A 20,621-nucleotide genomic window follows, 5' to 3' on the forward strand; every position below is an offset into this window, starting at 1 on the left:
TCAGTCTGAAATTTTACAGTGTCAGAAAAAGTTAAGTCACACGTTTTTTTGCAGTAAAATGTAATCCACAATTGGAGTTCGTGAAATTGGCACAATTGATGTTATACAGGTCTTCATACTTTCTAAAGTATGAGGCGAAAGTCTTGTCTTCATCTGGGGTGTAAATGAAATTGTCAATAGTATTCTAGATTTCGTTTTATGAGAATGCTATGTCATGCAATTACTGCCTTCCATAGTTGTTGTCTCACCACTTTTTGGCCAAGTAAGCCTCTGGCCGGCTTTGGGTAGGATTGAAACCGCTATCTTCAGACAATGCTCATCTGGAACCATAGAGATTCAATGCCTCTATCTACTGCGCCACGGGCCCCAAAGAGCAATCAAATTTGGATTTTTGGTCTTATAAATCCACGTTTATTTATTATTTGATCTTCCATGTTCTGGTCCGTACGGAATGGTATATATATTATTTAATAATTTAAAATTCATTATTGAGATGAGTATTATTTATTAATTTATTTATCGTGCTAAACATCGTTAGTGTCTGAGGGGTGCTAGGTTACTCCATGATAACACCTTCCCTCAAATTAAATTTTTTCCTATAATTTTGCTATTAACATTTTTTCTTTCTTTGAGTTTGAACAAATATTCAGTTTTTTTCCGTTTTTTTTTTTTTATCCTGAATAATTCACACTGTGAATTTACTTTTCCGGCATTTATAATAAAGTCATTGTCTTTTTCTTGACAACATTTAGGCATTTATAATAAAGTCATTGTCTTTTTCTTGACAACATTTAGGCATTTATAGTATGTGTGAAATAAACTGATACGTTTTCCAAATATATTTGACAATATTTCAATCATTTCTTTAAATAAAATATAAAATACCCTTTGGTTTTTGTTTTCGACAGTATGAAATTGGAGTACTTCATATTTTTTTTTAGCATTTAATTTTAGTAAAAACTAGTGTTGGGACGATTAATTGGAATTGGAATCGAAAAAATCGGAACTTTTTGAAGTATCGGAATCCGGAAAATTCATGCCTAGTTTCCTATGCCTAAAAACGATTCCTTTAATTATCATTTTTTTATATGATTTTGTTTAAAACAAAATCTTCCACTGCTGTTAGTAATAATACAAATATTTATTGATTTTAAACTACTGGTAAAACTAAAATATTTAGATCACCCCCACACAAGTCTCTTTTTACCGTTTAGAAAATATATGCACATTTCACATGTGTTTTTATGGTAATCAGGGAAAAATGACAACTTTGTAGTTAAATATTTAGAGATTTATAAAGAATCAGAATCGGTAATTGTATCGGAGTCAGGAATTTAGTGCGGAATCAGTAATTGTATCAAAATCCAGAAAAATATTGGAATCGTCCCATCACTAGTAAAAACAATATAATTTTTTCTTCATCAGATCACAACTGACATCTTTTCGAAAAAAAAATGTTTCATACCTTTTGAAGTAAGCTGGAAAAGTTGCACCATCCATCGGTTTGTAATGGAATTTCGAGAATTAGTAAAAAAATCTTGCACCTTCTCTTTGCTCTACTTGCTTCATTAATCCATTTTGCAAAAGTCTCTTGTTTTAATATTTATTTTTTAAGTCCAACTGCTGCTTCTGTTGTTAATGTTCTTAGTATTGTAATTGCAATAATTCGATTTGTTTTTGAATCGATTTATTTTTTCTTCCCACCGCGTTTGTCGTTGTTGCATGGCAGATGACATGGTTTTCAAAAACTGCATCAAGTGTTTCATGATAATTTTTAGATACAACAGAAGAAGAAAACTAAAAGAAAAGTCTCAACATAAAACTGCAGGATCAATCCAAGTAAATCCAAGTAAATACATGGTAAAAAAAAAAACAAAAAAAAAAAAAACGTATTCGTCATTTTTATTTTTTTTTTCAAAATAAAACTACTTCCTACCTTAAACATTTTTTTAATGACGTTAATCTTTAAGATTTCCGTTTTAATTGTTTTTTCTTTTTTTCATTCCAATTTACATTCAATTTTCAACATTTGATCTTTTTCTTTTCATCAACCCTGCATCCATGCGAGTTTTTTGAATCATTTATATATATATATATATATATATATATATATATATATATATATATATATATATATATATATATATATATATATATATATGTTAAGCGAATTAGAACAAAGAGTCTAAAGAGCTGAGTTTATTTTAATGTCTTAGTTATAATAATTAGCATTAATACAATTAAAAGTGCTCGTTGTAATGTAGATATATAAGCTCGATAGGCATAAATTGCTTTTGATTTTGTTTGTTTTTCCTTTTGAAACCGATTTTTAATTATAAATTATGAATTATTTTACTCGATACACACACACACACACACACACACACACACACATATATGGGTTTGCTGCCAAGATCGTTGGAAAAATGGTTGGATCACTCTACCACTCCAGTAGGTATTTCATTGCCGATGCAAATCTCTATCTGTATAAGAGCCAGATACACCTTAGAATGGAGTACTGTTGCCACATCTGGGCAGGAGCTGCTTAGCATGCCCCATCCAGCCTTGAAAAAATTCAAGGCTGGCTTCAAAACCTAGTAGCTGATGCCCTTTTTTTTTCCTTGCAACCTCTTTCTCCACAGAAGAGATGATGCGAGCCTGCCTCTCCTCTATTATTATTTTCATGGCAAGTGCTTGAGTGATCTATGGTCCCCTTGACAAACTTTCACAAAATCACTCGACTAGTTACAGCCACTATATGTGACTTCCCTCACTCTCTAACTGTGCCTAAATCTTAACGCAGATTTCATGAATAAACCTTCTTTCTTAGAACTGCCCACTTGTGAAACACAGTTCCGCTAGCCTGCTTCCCAGTTGAATACAACATGGTAGCCTTCAAATTCAATATAAACAAGTTCTTGTTGAGCCGTCCCCATAAATAATTAAAATCTACACCATTAATGATTACTACACTACCACCTTACATTCATTAACTCTGATCCTATTCAAGTCTTGATAAGTTGTAGCTCCCAAATAGAAAAATTAAAGTTTCTTTTGACTAAGATATTTTTCTGACATTTTTCCTAGGACAAATCTAAAATCATTGGTAATTTGCCGAGGCATAAAACACAATCTGAATTTTATACATATTGAACTTTTTATTTGTTGCGCAATTATTCTCTTAATCAGTTTTAGGCCAGTTGCGAAATTCTTGGAAAAAAAACTTTGTGTATGGAAGTTCTTTTTGATCCTTTAATTTTGTAAAAGTTCACAATTGAAATCCCAGTTCTTACTTTCGGGCTCAAATCTCACTTCCTTTATTTTATCCTTTTTCCAGAAGCAATGTTTCATCCATTTAACACTTAACGTTGAAATAGTAGTGTTTTTATTTATTTTTAACTGCTTAGGTCAAGTGCTTTCATGTCTTGTCTGAAGCAATTTCCATAAAAGCAAGTGAAGCATGCATGGTCCACCATGAATGCACAGTGAACGAGGCATGAAAAAAAATGACTAAGTTCAGCATTGCCCCCCCCTATTTAGCCCCAAAAGTCTCCAGGGGACATCAAATCCTGGTGAAAATGAACAAACGGTGCAGTTTTAGGCCTTAACTTGGGTAAATTTGAGTTTTGCACCATGTAAAAAAAGGAAATAACTAAGTCCATCATTTGCCCCTCCCCCCATCTATTTAGCCAGAAAAGTCCTCAATGCCTTGACATATTTAAATTTGAGTTCAGCACCATGCAAAACTGCCAAATAGACATGCACAGAAAATTTTGGACAAATATGGTAAAATAGTCCCAAAAATGGAGTGCTTTTATTAGCCCTAAAAGAGCCCCAAGAGTTATCGCAAAGTATAGACAAACAAAATTATATAGAAATCAGTTAGTTAAAACTTTTCAGAAAGTTTTATAAAAATCCAAGACATCAATTTTTTTTTTAATAAGCACAAAAGTGTCAATTTTAGCCATTTTAACCCAAAAGGCACCCCTAAGGGGGCAACCGGAGTTTTCCCAGAAAATCCGTTCTGTAGCTTTTTTACTCATATCATGTTTAATGTTTATGCAAAATTTCAAAAAATTCCATGGCGTAGTTATCGAGAAAAGTGCGGACAGATGAACGGATAAGGGTGAATTTACAGGTCCACCTTCTTTTTACCGGAGAACCAGAAATTATTTTTTATGATCTAATTTATAATTTCAGTGTTTGTTTCAAGTTTAAACCTTTAACATTTCCGCAACAACACCTGATGGTATCGCAGTCACATCATTCGTAATTTCACTGTATTATTTCTTTCTCAATTCTTTCGCCTCAACCTGATATAATGCTTCTATAATTTTGAGATATTTTTGATCGCATGAAAACTCAGTATTTAAAAGTCTCTTGTAATAGCATTTGTGTTCATTTGTTGCAAGAATCTCATTGTTATTTTGTCATTTTGATTGCACTTCTCGTCAATATTTGTCATTATTAGGAGGATAAAAGACAATCAAAGGGAGCTAATTCCTTTTCTGTTTCAGGTAGAGTTATCTCCCTTTCTTTAACTCTTATTATGTGAGGTCTTGCATGAGGTTGTGAGACAGACGCTGGCAGCCACAGTTAAAGAAATGACTTTTAATCCGAGAAAATGAAAATGGAGAAATATTATTTCTGTTTGTGATAATTGTGATACACAAACTCAAATAATATCAGACTAAGATTGATAGATGTAATTTGTATCATTCTATTGTTGGATATGGAGACGTGGCAACACACATTTTAAATCAGCGGTATGCACGCACGCACATTTCAAATGGATTTTGATCTACATTCTTGTGTCCCATAAAAGTGACCGGAATTGTAATTATCACAAAAACAAAGAAATATTTACATTCCAGGTTGGAAGGTTATGAGCTGTGCAATGTAAAATAGAAAAGAAGAATATATTTTAATATTTACATTTCCAGGAATTTCGATTGATGTCTATATAAGAGATAATATAAACAACAGGAAAAGAGAAGAGACAGACTGTCAGCAGTTGAGCGTGATTGGCATCTTTGACATATCTCTGTCATTGAGCCACACACCAACCAACTCCTACAACCCCCCCCCCCCTCTCTCTCTCTCTCTTTGCCAATAGACAGAAAATTTAATTGTAAATAGAACTTATATGTTGATAAATTCGTCTCTGTGTTTATTTGGAGAATAACGACAGAAAAATTATCAGGTGCATATATGATTTTGACAAGTATTTGAAAAGTGAAAGCTAGAAAATTATATATACATTTAATAATGCAACACTTACAGTTAGGAGTCGGTTGGTAGCAAGAAAACAAAGAAAAATCTTGACCCAGATCAAGCATTTAAAAAGTGCAAACTAGAAAATTATATATACATCCAACAACACAACACTGTGTGTTGCCTCGTAAATAAAATGTCTACGTTAAGTCAACTGTTGTTGTATAGAGATGTGGATATATGTTACTCTCGAAACGGCACCAGATAGATGTATAAATTGTACGTATTGTTGTTTAGCCAGGGGATATGATATTGACGTATAAACTGAGTCATGTTGTATTAGAAAGTTATCACGCTATATTACAGTTCATATTTACATAAGGTATCGTCTTTTTTATGTGAAGAATAATATATGCTTCATACCTTTCTTTCTTCAAGAGTTCTTCTATCTGCTAAGGTGATGGATTTTCACAAGATCAGTATCATTTTCACAAGATCAGTATCATTTTAAAGCCCAACCCTTCGGACAACAAATATAAAAAAATTGGCCAAAAACATTAATTCTTTCACCCTCAACTTGGCACTTTCTACAGGGGGGGGGGTGCTTTTTTTGCCGATATTTTTGAAAGTCATCATTTTCAATTGTCTAGCCTTAATTTAAACTTACATCACTTCCGGTTTGGCGATGGACACAACAGCAAACACGTCATTTTTTTTTTTTTCACATTCTTTTCCTCTTTCCTGGTACACGTTTGAGCCTGCCTACTACCACTTTTCTTCTTTTTTTTTTTTGCTCAACCCACACTTCCAAACACCCGGGCGTGTTTTCTTAAATGACGTTGGATGCTGTAATTTCATTGGCTCAGCATTTCGGAAACTTTCAATGTTTTATGTATGTATGGAAAATTCAAATGATAGCACTGTCCTTATTCAGAATAAGCATAAAAATTTTAATAAGGGTTCAGGGCCAGGAGCAGGAATGCACAGGGATTCTCATTGTTCCGCAGGAAATGGCAGCTATGTTTCAAGAGCTTTTTGGATATACTGCAATTTATTTCAATTAATGTTGCATAATATTTACACCCGCTCCCACCCCTAATCACCCCCACGCAATCAATGTCGAATACACATCTGAAAATGTAAAAAGTGATAAATGGTAATATGAGTTCAAAAGATTTCTTCATTCAATCCTGCTAGTGTCAGGCTTTTTATTTCAAGCATTGTTGTCATGCATAAAACGTACATTTGTACCACATGTTTATCTACTTATATATAAAACTAGCCTGGGTGCCCGGGTGTTTGGAGGTGTGTGTTGAGCAAAAAAAAAAAAAAAAAAAAAAGTGGTAGTAGGTAGGACACGTACCGCGAAAGAGGAAAAAAAAGTGAAAAAAAAAAAACATGATGCCTTTGCCGTTGGGTCCATTGCCAAACTGAAAGTCGCGAAAATTTTAATTAAGGCTAGTCAATTGAAAAGAGGGGATGACTTTCAAAAATATCAGCGAAAAAAGCAACCCCTACTTTTAGAAAAGTGCCCAGTTGAGGGTGAAGGAATTAATGTTTTTAGCCAATTTTTTTTATATTTATCATCCGAAGGGTCAAGCTTTAAAATAATACCAATCTTGTGAAAATCCGTCACCTCTGTCAAAAGTTTTAGGCAGGCATACAAACATACATACATACAAACATACATACATACATTTAAATGGAGAGGTGAAATTTATATTATAGATGATTATTGAACTATTTTATATATACATAAATAAACAATGGACATATGTGCATATTTATTTACATTTGTGTGTATATATACTTATTTCATGTTCTTGCATAAAATTTTATGCATCCATTTCTTGTATTTACTTCGATAGTGCTCAATATGTGAGTAGAGCTAGGTAGTAAGTTTGGAAAATACAGAGTGCCCCAATAAAATGTATACACTCTTTAAATGACCATAAAACCAACATTTATTATAAGAAAGAAAAGTTTCATACATCAAAATACTGTGAACAAATATAGAAACCAGTTAATTATCAAAAGTGTTCAAATTATTGGCCATTGTGGTTCATGAACAGCTAACAACGTTCACTGAGTGAATCGAAAACATTCCTAATGAGTGCAATTTGTATGTTGACACATCTTCTTTCGGTGGTTGCTTTCAACTTATTCATTGTAGCTCGTTTTGTGGTGTGAATCCTGTGTTTTACATGTCTCCTATCCCCCCACCCGCCCCTAAAATAGAGAAAAATCAAGGGGGGGGGTCAAATCCAATGAGTGTGGACAGTACTAGATACTTCCTCTTTGTCCTACCTGTTTCACAGGTGACTATCAAGATATGCTCTCATGACATGATGATAGTGGGGAAGTGTTCCATCCTGCTGGAAGTGCCTTTCTGTATTCCTAAACATTTCTTAGGAACGTGGCATAGCGTATTCATGTAGCAAGTTGAGATAATTTAAAGAGTGTATACATTTTATTGGGACATCCTGTATATATGGCAATTACGGAAAATTTTGTGTAGCTTAATTGCGATATATATTTCCAAACTTTATATAGATATACATCCAAAAAATAGGACAACTATTCAGTTCTAAGGAAGAGGACACTTCCTAGCTCCCAGGGAAAGATAACTCATACCGAATATAATTATTGCTAAAATTAACAAAAATCGATATGTTTATTCGTAACATATAATTATATTACACATACTTTATTGGGCAATTTTTAACAATGTGGCCTAACATGTAACTATGCTCATCAAGTTATTATCTATTGTCAACATCTATTGATATACATTTAACTGTGTTAAACTGCATAGAAATCTGTATTACCTATAGCCAGCGGCATAAACCCTAGGCTGGTTGGACCGGCATCCTCCAACAGAGGAAGGGTTTAAGGAATATCAAGTTTACAAACAGTTTTGCATATCTCGATATTAAGGTTTTGCAAGGAGGTATTAACATTCTCCTACATACAGCGCCTGGTATTCCCAAATGGTCACCCATTTAATACAGACCAGGCTCAACAATGCTTAACTTTGGTGATTTGATAAGAAACAGTGTGTCCAAATGATTGTGCCAGATTACCTACGGGTTATAGTTAGATTAATGTTAAGATGATTGTACTCCTTAGATTAATAAATATATACATAGGGTGTCCAAAAAGTAACAGAAAGGTTTTGAACTTAAATAGATTCTTTATTTTTGATATCTTTCTGTAATTTTAACACAATCTGGGAAATTAAAATAAAAAATGCAAAATTCAAACAATCTTTATTTATGAAAAATAATGTCTTTTAAATTTTGCCCATTTTCAGCTTTGCATATTTGTGCTCCTTCATACGCACATACATGTATATATACATATATATCTAGGGTGTCCAAAAAGTGATTGAAGGATTTTTTTTTCAACTTAAATAGATTCTTTATTTTTGATGATATCTTTCTGCATCTTTAAAACAATCTAAGACATTGGAAATTGTTTTTAAATAAAATTCAAAATTCAAACAATCTTTACTTTTGAAAAATAATGTTTTTTTAAATGTTGCCCATTTTCAGCTTCACTTATTTGTTCTCTTTCCAAAACTTTATTCATGACAGATTGCAGAATCTCTGGATTGCGATTTAACTCCCTTATTTCGTTCCTGATGTTTTCTTTAATTCTTGCAGGGTTTGGAGTTTGTTAACGTAGACTCTTTCTTTAAGACATCCCCACAAGAAAAAGTTAAGGCTAGTCATGTCTGGGGAACGTGATGGTCATTTGGCATTGCCATAGTGAGTTCTAGAAGTCAAAACGATTGACCCCTGATTTTGGTAAAACAATTTCACAACTTGCTTACGTTGTTCAATGCTATACTCATCCATAATTAATTTCCAAAATATTATCTGTAAAATATCTGAAAGAACAAAAACAATAATCATTAATCGTAAAATGACAAAGATTTTCAACCTTTCAGTGACTTTTTGGACACCCCAAATATATATATATATATATATATATATATATATATACTAGCATTTCAGCCCAGCGTTGCCCGGGTGTTTGGAGGTGTATGCTGAGCAAAAAAAAAAAAGAGTAATTTTTTTTTTAATTTAACCCCTATTATGACCCCTTAAAATTTATAGTTTCGGGCTCAAATCACTTTATTAAGTTAGATCCAGGTTCAAGGAACCTATATCTAAAATTTCAAGTGTCTAGACCCAAAATTGTCGGAGGAGTTTGGTAGAGTTCTTAAAGGTCAAATCGTTGAAATTTGACCCCTTAACAGCCAAATTTCTGGCTGACACCCGTCACATCGATTTTCCCAAATCTCAGTACCCGGTATTTCAAATTTCGAGTCTATAGACTAAAAATTGACAGAGTTATTGCGTAGGGAAATGTACACAGACAGACAGACAGACACGTTCACTTTTATAGATATATAGATATATATACATACATACATAAATGAACTATACATTTTTGAGAAAAGGTAGATAGGGGGAGACAACTTCTTTGTTTGTTTTAGTTTTTCTGATAAAATCAAATATGACATTGATTTTTGGGTAAATATTAGGCTGGTGCAAAAATAATGTCGGTTTTGACATATATGATAAAAAACATTATTTTTGCACCAACCTAATACATATGTTTTCTAAACTAAGTTTTCACATTTTTAGATAGTATTCTGATGAATCATTATCCTAGAAGATTCAAGATATGCTCGAAAACTTTAATTGTTCGGACAATTAGAGAAACCGTTGTTCAAATTAATCTCTTTGATGGAAAACAAAAATACTCTTATTGCAATCAGCTTTTTCTATTACCTTCTAATCATTTAATATCATTTTACCCTTGTTCAGGAGTCAAATCAATAGTTGTCATGGTTCAACAATATATATATATATATACTAGCAGGGAGACCTGATGTCACCTAGGACTGAAGGATGACCAACAAATGTTTCACACTCCCATATTTTTAGTGTCATCGAAATCGGCAAAATTACCCATTTTTTAATCAAATCGATTCATTACCTGCTCTAGTTGGGGATTGGGTGGAAGCTTCACATTTCCCCGTAGCAACTTAGTCCACAATACATGTTCGTCTACTGTTGATTTTATAAAATTATTTTTTGTATATAATGGCTTGAATTAAAGTATAAAATACAAAAGTCAAGTATCATGCTTCATCTGTGCCCTAAACAAGAACATTCATTTTTTATGCACCCCTATCATATCAAAGAACCTACTGTTGATTTTATATGTTGGGCCTTTCAGCTTGTGTGGTAATAAAACTTCTCAAATGCACTTGTGATGTTAGGCTGTGTAAGGTGTTAACTTTGGTCAAAATTGCCTGTTTTTCTTTTCATCGGATTATTTTGATTATCGATACTTATCGAAAACATTCCAATACAAAACCTATTTAAGAACACTGCCAGGCACATAAGGTGCCTTTGTGTGAAATTTCATAACAATCGGCTTAGCTGTTGTTGAGTCCATTAGAAATGGACACACACACACATCACACAGGGCTACTTTTATATAATAGTAGATTAGGGCTACTTTTATATAATAGTAGATTATATATATATATATATATATATATATATATATATATATATATTAAAGGCCGTTTTAAGCCCCCTCCCAAACTAACATTAGGAAAGACCATTTCATCAATTTTATTTCTAGAGTGTAAGAAATATTTTTCGTCAGATCTATTTTTGTTGGACAGTGTATAAGGAGGTAGGGTAAGGTGTTTTATGGGAGATGCGAAAGACACATTGCTGCTTGTTAGGGTCTCCTCCTCTGATCATTTTTTTCATCCAGCAAAGTTAGTTGGCTGAAGGCTGCCCTGACAAAAGGTCTGTTGGACTTGGTACAAAAAAAGGGAGTTAATTAACGAGAATAAGGAAAATGTTCTTATCTCCCGAAGACAACACCAAGATATAAATTGTCTGTCTTAAATCTGGATCCTGAATATATTTTTGTCATAACCAAGACTATCCAAAGATTGTACAGCACCGATCTTTTCACTATAACTTATACACCTCCTTATTGAACTTTATTCCAGTCTAGCCTGGGTGCCCGGCCTTGCTCTGGTGTTTTGAGGTGTGTGTTGAGCAAAAAATGTGGCAGGAGGCAGGAAGGCTCAAACATGTACCGCAAAGGAGGAAAAAGAACGTGAGTAAAAAAAAAAAAAAAAACTGACGCATTGCCGTTGCGTCCATTGCCAAACCGAAAGTAGCGAAGGTTTAAATTATGGCTAGTCAATCAAAAAAGAGGGGATGACTTTCGAAAATATAGATGAAAAAAGTGATGCCTCCCTGTAGAAAAGTGCCCAGTTGAGGGTGAAGAAATTAATGTTTTTAGCCAATTTTTTTATATTTATCGGCTGAAGGGTCAAGCTTCAAAACGATACCGATCTCATGAAAATCCGTCGCCTATGTTGAAAGTTTTAGGCAGGCATATAAACATGCATACATTTAAACAGGCAGGTGAGATTTATATTATAGCTTATTCCTCGTATCACTCATCAACATCGTGTGAGTCGAATCCTTTCTTTTGTACAATCTTTTCAAAGATTGAATGAAACTGTTTTTCTTCCTCTGTTCGTTTTGACGTAATAAGCTAGACTCCCTCCCCATTTATCTCACTCTATTTTTTCTTTGCTTTTTTGTGATATATTTCCCTCTAATTTATCAGCTGTTAAATATCTATATATAAATCATACCTCAATGTTTTTGCGTCGTCTCCCCCCCCTCCCGTCCCTGTGTTCTGTTATTAACATTGGAACCCAGAAACCTACGAGCAGATCCTTAATGTCAATATTTTTTTTATTATAATTATCACGTGCATGGTATCGGAGTGTCCAATGACAAAGTACAAAACCAGCTTCGAAATCTAGTGGGCAATATCCTTTTCTCCTCTTTACAACAAACACTTGTCTTTCTACAACCACTGTCAACAATTTCCCTTTACTCTCTATCAGCCTCTGAAAATTCTATGAGCAGAGTGTCTTTTCTAGAACTGTCTGTAGAACACAACACCACAGGGCTGCTTCCCAGATGACTATAACATGGTTGTTTTCAAGTCCAAGGTAAACAAGTTCTTATTGAGTTGTCCTCTTAAATAATCAAATTTTACCCAATTTCCACCATTACCGATCATCAATCTGACACTAATTAACTCTTATCCTCAAGTGGCCTTTGGGCCTTAATAAGTGGTGACCTTTTAGTAAAGAAAAATAAAACATTAAAAAGATAAATATAAATAAAACAAAGAATGTTTCTCCAGCACTTACAAGTATTTAAAATTATTGAATAACAATTGTTTTTCAATAATTTTCTTTTATTACCTGTTGAGTGTACAGGCTTTTGTTAGCGTAGAATCTGATTTTTCAGGATTAAAATCCCATTGTCAAGGATGACGTTAGAAAAAGATATATTTGATCTTATTTTTTTTTTCTCTAGTTGGCCGTTATTAGAACGAACGCAGATTGACGTCAAATCAATTTCAATTTTATTTAAGTTCAACTTTTAAACGCATACATTTATGTACATATAAGTATTTTTGGGTTTGTATTACTGTACAGTACACATAGATTCGAAAAAGTTGTCAAAAAACAAATATATAACAAATAAATGTTATCAAAGGCAAGATAAGTTACTTTTCTACCAAACTGGATATATTTTTCGTGTTTGTTATTCAATGTAACATGTTTATTCAGCTCGAAAAACATAGTGTTTACCCATGTATTCGAAAATTCAAGATGGCGTCTGACTCTCCCTTTAACACGGTAAGTTTGGGAAAAGGTGTTATAAATAAAAAAACTGGATAAAATACTGTTAAAAACCCACTCAATATATGTTACCGTGGCATAGGTTGACATATATTCGGCAGGTTTTTAATAGTATTTGGTTTAGTTTTTTATTTATAACACCTTTTCTCAAACTTACCGTGTTAAAGAGGGAGTGAGGCGCCATCTTGAATTTTCGAATACATCGGTAAACACTGTATGTTTTTCGAGCTGTATAAACATGTTACATTGAATAAAAACACGAAAAATATATCTAGTTTGGTAGAAAAGTAACTTATCTTGCCTTTGATAACATTTATTTGTTATATATTTGTTTTTTGACAACTTTTTCAAATGTGTACAGTAAAACAAACCCGTATTTTTTATTTACTTGTTATTTTCCTTATTTATTATTTATTTATTGAAAAAAAAAAAATGTTTCTATTTACTTGCCTCCCCACAAGGGCAGAGTTGGACACAAGGTCGTTTTTTAATGTGGAGAAAATCCAGCTCCCCAAAAAAGAGGTACTCTGGATAGGAACAAAAATAAAAATTGTCTCAGTCATAAAGGATTTCTCTTCCACTGACCGAGGACAAAAATTGTGAAGTGCAGCATAAAATGTTATTCAATATTTTTAAATACTTGTAAAAGCGTACAAGCGACAGAGGAATTACACTGTATTGCCTTAAAAAAAAACATCTTTTTACACTACACACAATGTTTCAAGCAAACTAAATCCTCCTCATAAAACATTAAAAAGGTAAAAAAGTAAAATAAAATAAAGAAGGAAAATGTTTATTTGCATGTTTAGCATTTATAGAAATTGAACTGTTAGAAAATTTGGATTAATTTCAATAAGCATAAAATCTTTTTCAAAAATTACATTATTTAAGTTTAATTTAAAAAACTCGACATAAAAGTCTTTGAAATGCCTTTTCAGAAGGGTTTTATTTTTAATAAAATAATATTATAATCAAAATATAATTTTTTTTGGTCTTTGATTTTTTTTTTTTTTTTCAGAATGGTTTTATATAATAAGAAATATATTTTAAAAATTACATGAAAAAATAGTCTTTACATTCATTTTCTATCTTGTAATAAAAATATATTTTTTTATGAATAAATATATCTAAAACTTTAAGATTAAAATATATATTTTTATTACAAAATATTTTTTTTAAATCTTAAATGATTTTTTTGTAAACTTTTAAAATATATTTTTTATTATGTAAAATCATTCAGAAAAAAAAAATTAAAGACTAAAAAATATATTTTGATTATAACAAAAAAAATATATTTTGATTATAACAAAAAAAATATATTTTGATTATAACATATTTTATTAAAAATAAAACCATTCCGAAAAAGAATCATTTTAAAGTAAAGACTAATTATTTATATAGAGTTTTAAAATTAAACTGGAATTACGTAAGTATTAAGCAGAATGGATTTTTCCACAGTAAGAATTCCACTAAACATAAAGCAGAAGTGAAAATGAAATAAGTTTAACTGAAAAAACAAAAAAAAACATTGAGCAAAACTTTATTTTAATTGTAAAAAAAAAACAAAAAAAAAACATTGGCAATAAAATGAGCAAAACTTTATTTTAATTGTAAAAAAAAAACAAAAAAAAAACATTGGCAATAAAATGAGCAAAACTTTATTTTAATTGTAAAAAAAAAACAAAAAAAAAACATTGGCAATAAAATGAGCAAAACTTTATATTAATTGTAAAAAAAAAAACAAAAAAAAAAAACATTGGCAATAAAATGAGCAAAACTTTATTTTAATTGTAAAAAAAAAAAACAAAACAAAAAAAACATTGGCAATAAAATGAGCAAAACTTTATATTAATTGTAAAAAAAAAACAACAAAAAAAAAACATTGGCAATAAAATAAGCAAAACTTTATTTTAATTGTAAAAAAAAAAACAAAAAAAAACATTGGCAATAAAATGAGCAAAACTTTATATTAATTGTAAAAAAAAAAACAAAAAAAAAAAACATTGGCAATAAAATAAGCAAAACTTTATTTTAATTGTAAAAAATACTACAGATTTCTCTCTTTGAGTTTCATACTTTTTTTTTTTTACAATATATGGCAAAATAAAATAAAAATTAATTCCTCATTTAGTAAATATTCTACAGCCCTACCCATCCATTTAACCCAATATTCTTAGCCGAAACCAGAACCCCTTTATATTAACATACATCCACATCAGAAAGAGAAAAATGAGCTTGTCATATGAGCTACCTGGTGTAATTTTAATTGCGTAATTTAATTCTGTTAATTATCATATAATCAATTTAAAGATAACTTTTCTGGGACAACAAAATACCAACAAATTTTATTTTTTGAACAATAAAAAAAAAACAAAAAAAAAAACAGTCCTTGTTTTGTATTTTCAGATATAAGATGACAGCTGAAAAAAAAAAAGTACTCAAGTCAAGCTGTGTTCATGATTTGAAAAGTTACATTTGGGTCAAACCGATCACATGAGAAATTATTAACTCAACAAGAAATAATTTTCAGAAAAAAAAATTATTTATGTTGAAAAATTAAAAACCTCACCAAAAGGTTCACTTAGCATATTTGATATATTTTCCTGTCACCAAATACAAATATTTTGAAATAATAACCTGGTCTTGATATTGTTGCTTGATTTAAAGTCCCACTTTTTTTTTTTCATTGTCTGACCAATCATAAGAAATCAGTAAAATGCACCACAAATTGTCATTGAGTAGAAAATCATAAAACTTGTCTCAAGTAAAAGTTCCTAATAAACACAAAATTTATCAGAAGATCGTCGTATGTCAGTTCAAGAGACAAAGAGAAGGAACTAGTCAGCAACAAAAACCAGAAATTCGAAAGACGAAAAAAAAATTATTCCTGAATTTTAAGATTAGGATTGATTATTCATATTATTTAGATTCTTCAGACTTTTGTCCTCATCTGGAGAATAGTAATCCGAAGAATCCAAATACACAAAAATTCCATTCCAAATTAAAATTCCTTTAAGAGATAAATACAAACTTAATTATCCCCTAACAAACACTTGGCACCAGTTAAATTTCCCAACTTGTCTTTTCTCCTAAAGAACATCATAACTGTTCCTTTTCATTAGCGTGGCACACCTACTTTTGTTCACAGCAACTTTCTGACTAAGTTGGGTCAAGTTTTGTGAACCTTAAACAGAACGCATGTGACACGGCAATCAATAAGGATGTATGAAGTCTTGCTTGTAGAACTGGACTATGTATAGCGCCAAGTCATTCTAGATACAGCCCTGAGTGACTTTCATAGCACATAAGATCAAACTTGGTGCCATAATATGATCACAAGTTCAGTTGAATTTACAGACTTTTGAGTTTTATGAATCATTTTCGAAGAAGAAATTAAATTTGCTAATTTGTAAAGCAATTATATAATATAATTTTCTAATTTGTAAGGTAATTATGTAATATAATTTTCTAATTTGTAGGGTAATTATGTAATATAATTTGCTAATTTGTAAAGTAATTATGCAAGTTAATTTGCTAATTTGTAAAGTAATTATGCAAGTTAATTTGCTAATTTGTAAGGTAATTATGTAATATAATTTGCTAATTTGTAAGCTAATTATGTAATATAATTTGCTAATTTGTAAGCTAATTATGTAATATAATTTGCTAATTTGTAAAGTAATTATGCAATTTAATTGGCTAATTTGTAAGGTAATTATGTAATATAATTGGTTAATTTGTAAGCTAATTATGTAATATAATTTGCTAATTTGTAAAGTAATTAATATAATTTGCTAATTTGTTAAGTAATTATGTAATACAATTTGCTAATTTGTAAAGTAATTATGCAATTTAATTTGCTAATTTTTAAGGTAAATTACGTAATATAATTGGCTTATTTTTAAAGTAATTATGTAATATAATCGGCTAATTTGTAAGGTAATTATGTAATATAATTTGCTAACTTGTAAAGTAATTATACAATTTAATTTGCTAATTTGTAAAGTAATTATGTAATATAATTTTCTAATTTGTAAAGTAATTATGCAATTGTATTTGCTAATTTGTAAGGTAATTATGTAACATAATTGGCTAATTTGTAAGGTATAAATCACGTAGAAGTGAGAACGCACAAATGCACAAACACATAAGTGATCATAAAAATTTGTTATCATGCACCATGAGAAAATTTTGTGACCATTTCTTGCCAACAGAGATATGCAAGATATGTATTTATCACCTCTACGTTACTTACAAATTATAGCAATGAAATAATCTATTATAAGACAAATTGGGTCTAGGATTGGGCTCTATGCTCACCTGAGGACCCACAGAAGCCACAACGGAGGACGGTCTTACTTGGACACGAGTGACCGCCAATGATGATGATGATGATGAATCTATTATATAAATGACAGTTGTCCACGTGTATGTCCAGCTAAAACTACAAAACAAACAGCCACAAAGTTGGTAAATACTTGATTGATATTGCCCCGGATGAAAAATATCTAAAAAAATTTTTTTTTAAATATTCATTCTTTGACCCTAAACTGGTGCAGATTTTGTCAGGGGTTGTGGGAGGGGGAGATCTGTTTTCCAATTACTAACTAAAGGGAAGTAACTTTAATTTATTTTTACAAAGTTAATTCCCTTATGTAGACTCGTTCTTTAAATTGTGTGTTGAGAGAGATAAAAGTTTTAATAAAAATATGTTCCACTTTTGCCCCAGGCAATGCCAGGTAGTCCAGCTAATGAAAAAATATTATAAAATTAAATCCACCGGAATGCATTATATTTTTAATTTAAGAGATTTGTTTTAATTTTTTTTTTATCTAAAAAAAATAAATAAATAATAAAAAAAAGGTTTCATTTAATTTTTTTCAGCTGAAAAAGTTATTTTTGAGTGAATAAATAGCATTTAAAAAAATGTTTATCTTTTATAATAAATTATTTTCTTAAAAAAAGAAAAAAGAAATTAAATTTGATTTTAGATTATAAGAAACCAAACTTTCCCAAGGTATATCCTTAATTGGTTTGATAAGTTCTATTATATTAATTGCTGTTCTGTGTGCAATTAGACGAAAGTTAAAACTACATAAAACACACCTACAAAGCAAATATATTCTTCTTCAACATTGGCTTGGATAGAATATGGTTATGATTTTTTTGTAATATTCATTGGGGAGGAGCAATCACCAGGAATAAAATTATTCGTGAAGGAAGGGGAGTCGTCGACATTTAGTGACACCCCCTCCATCGCCTTATAGTCTAAAATTCAAACTAAAATACATTTTCTTCGTGTTTAGGCTACAATATGTGATGTATATGTTCTATTGGAGGTGGCCAAACTCTTCTTGACTGGGGAGGGAGACAGAAAGAGGAGAAAGTGGAAGAGTAAGAGTGGGATGAGTATATATTAGTGATGGGACGATTCCAATATTTTTACTGATTCCGATTCTTTGTAATTTCTAAATATAGTTTTTTTTTTTTTGTTTTTTTTTTGGATGAGTTAACGAAAAAAAATAAAAACATGAAAAATGTACACATAATTTCCCAAACGTAAAAATACACTTATAGAGATGATCTATCGATTTTAGTTTTACTGACAGTTTAAAATCAATAAATATTTATCACTTTATCATTAATAAGAGCTATGAAAAGTTAACAAACAAATAAAAACCATAAAAAGCATTGCCTTTGGCATCGGAAAATAGGCACAATTTTTTCCAATTCTGATGCCCCCAAAAGTTCTAACTTTTACGATTTCAGATTCAGATCCCCATTAATCATCCCAACACTAATATATATATATATATATATATATATATATATATATATATATGTCATCCACATACAGTACTGTTTTGTTGTATCACAACTCATTAGTGTGGCTAGACTAGCACCTTTCTCTGGCCGAGGATTGAATATATATATATATATATATATATAGAGAGAGAGAGAGAGAGAGATAGAGAAAGAGATAGAGAGAAAGAGAGAGAGAGAAAGAGAGAGAGAGGGCTCTACATACAAATTTATCTTTAGTTGACCTTGTTTTGTTCACTAGCCAAATACAAAAGTTACTAGGTAAATCCAAATGATTTTTAGAATCTGACATCTCTGTTCTATGACGAGTAAGTACATCATAAAGATTTCTTTTGTATTTTTTTAATAAGTGTAATTCTAAATATGAACCGAATTTTATGTTGATACTTGAACGTATAAACATTTGAATTTCCTCAGATGTTTTTTAAACAGCCTTTATTAAAAAAAGTATATTGTTTTGTTAAAACTTGTATTGTTTACATAATTTTACTTTGCTCGTTTTATTAAAAAAAAGTTGAAAAGATATTTTTCACTCAGTAGTGAGCTTTGCAAGAGTGTCAGTGGAAAAAATACACTCGCCAAAAGATAAACGTTTCATTACTTCCAGTGGCCATTTTGAAAAATCACTCGCAAATGCTACTGTTTCACTCACAATGTAGAGCCCTGAGATATATATATACCTATTTACTATGCCTCCCGACGGGACAGAGTTAGACACCAGGGTCGTTTTTTAACGTGGAGAAAAGGTACAAAAATAAAAATTGTCTCAGTCGTGAAGGATTTCTCCTCCACCGAAAGAGAACAAGAAAATGAAGTGCAGCATCTGAAGAACAGATGGTATTTATTTGCTCCCCCACCGAGCAAATTAGGCACAAGGCCAATTTTTAATGTGAGGAGTGAAGGGAGGGGGAAGGGAAAAAGGGGACCAGCTCCCGAGAGGTGAGAAATGGGAGCTGGTTAAAGGTCAGGCATGTGGGGTTGCCCCCACATCTGGTCTTTGCTAGTCCTAGCTAGTCATAGCTTGCAGCATCTGCCGGAACAGATGGTATTTATTTGCTCCCCCACTGAGCAAATTAGGCACAAGGCCGTTTTTCATGTGAGGTAAAAACCAGCTCCCCTAAAAGTACGCAAAAAGGGGTCACTCTGGTTACCAAAAATAATAATTGTCCCAGTATAGAGGGTTTCCCCTCCATTGACTGGTACAAATTATCTTAAGTGCAGCATCTGCCGGAACAGATACTACACTTTGATCTTGGCCAAAATGCCAAGAGTACTGAGATATATATATATATACACACATACACACACACACATATATGCGTATATACACACACACACACACACATATATATGCGTGTATATATATATACACACACACACCACATACATATATATATATATATATATATATATAGAGAGAGAGAGAGAGAGAGAGAGAGAGAGAGAGAGAGGTTATCAAAGAACGATGTTACATTTTAACTCTTCTATTTTGTTGTCTATGTTAAAAATAAATCGCCCAATGTATTCTCTTACCGAAAATCAAAGACTGCAATATTTTTTTACAAAATTTAACTCCTTATCATAAAACAATTTTACCCCCCCCAAATTTTTTTTTTTAAATTAACACCAATCACTTTTTTTTAGGTTTCTTATAAATAACAATGCACACATCCATATTTACAAATTTGTCAAAATGAGCAGAAGCTGTAATGCAGCAACAAGCATCAACTGACAAGAAATTGATGAAGATGAGGCTTTTTGTGGACGAAAAACAAAACCACTTTTTTTTTTTTAAATATTTGGTGCT

Source organism: Euprymna scolopes, chromosome 20 (genome assembly GCF_053919585.1).
Source record: "Euprymna scolopes isolate OS-2025 chromosome 20, ASM5391958v1, whole genome shotgun sequence".
In the NCBI taxonomy this organism is placed as follows: Eukaryota; Metazoa; Mollusca; class Cephalopoda; order Sepiida; family Sepiolidae; genus Euprymna; species Euprymna scolopes.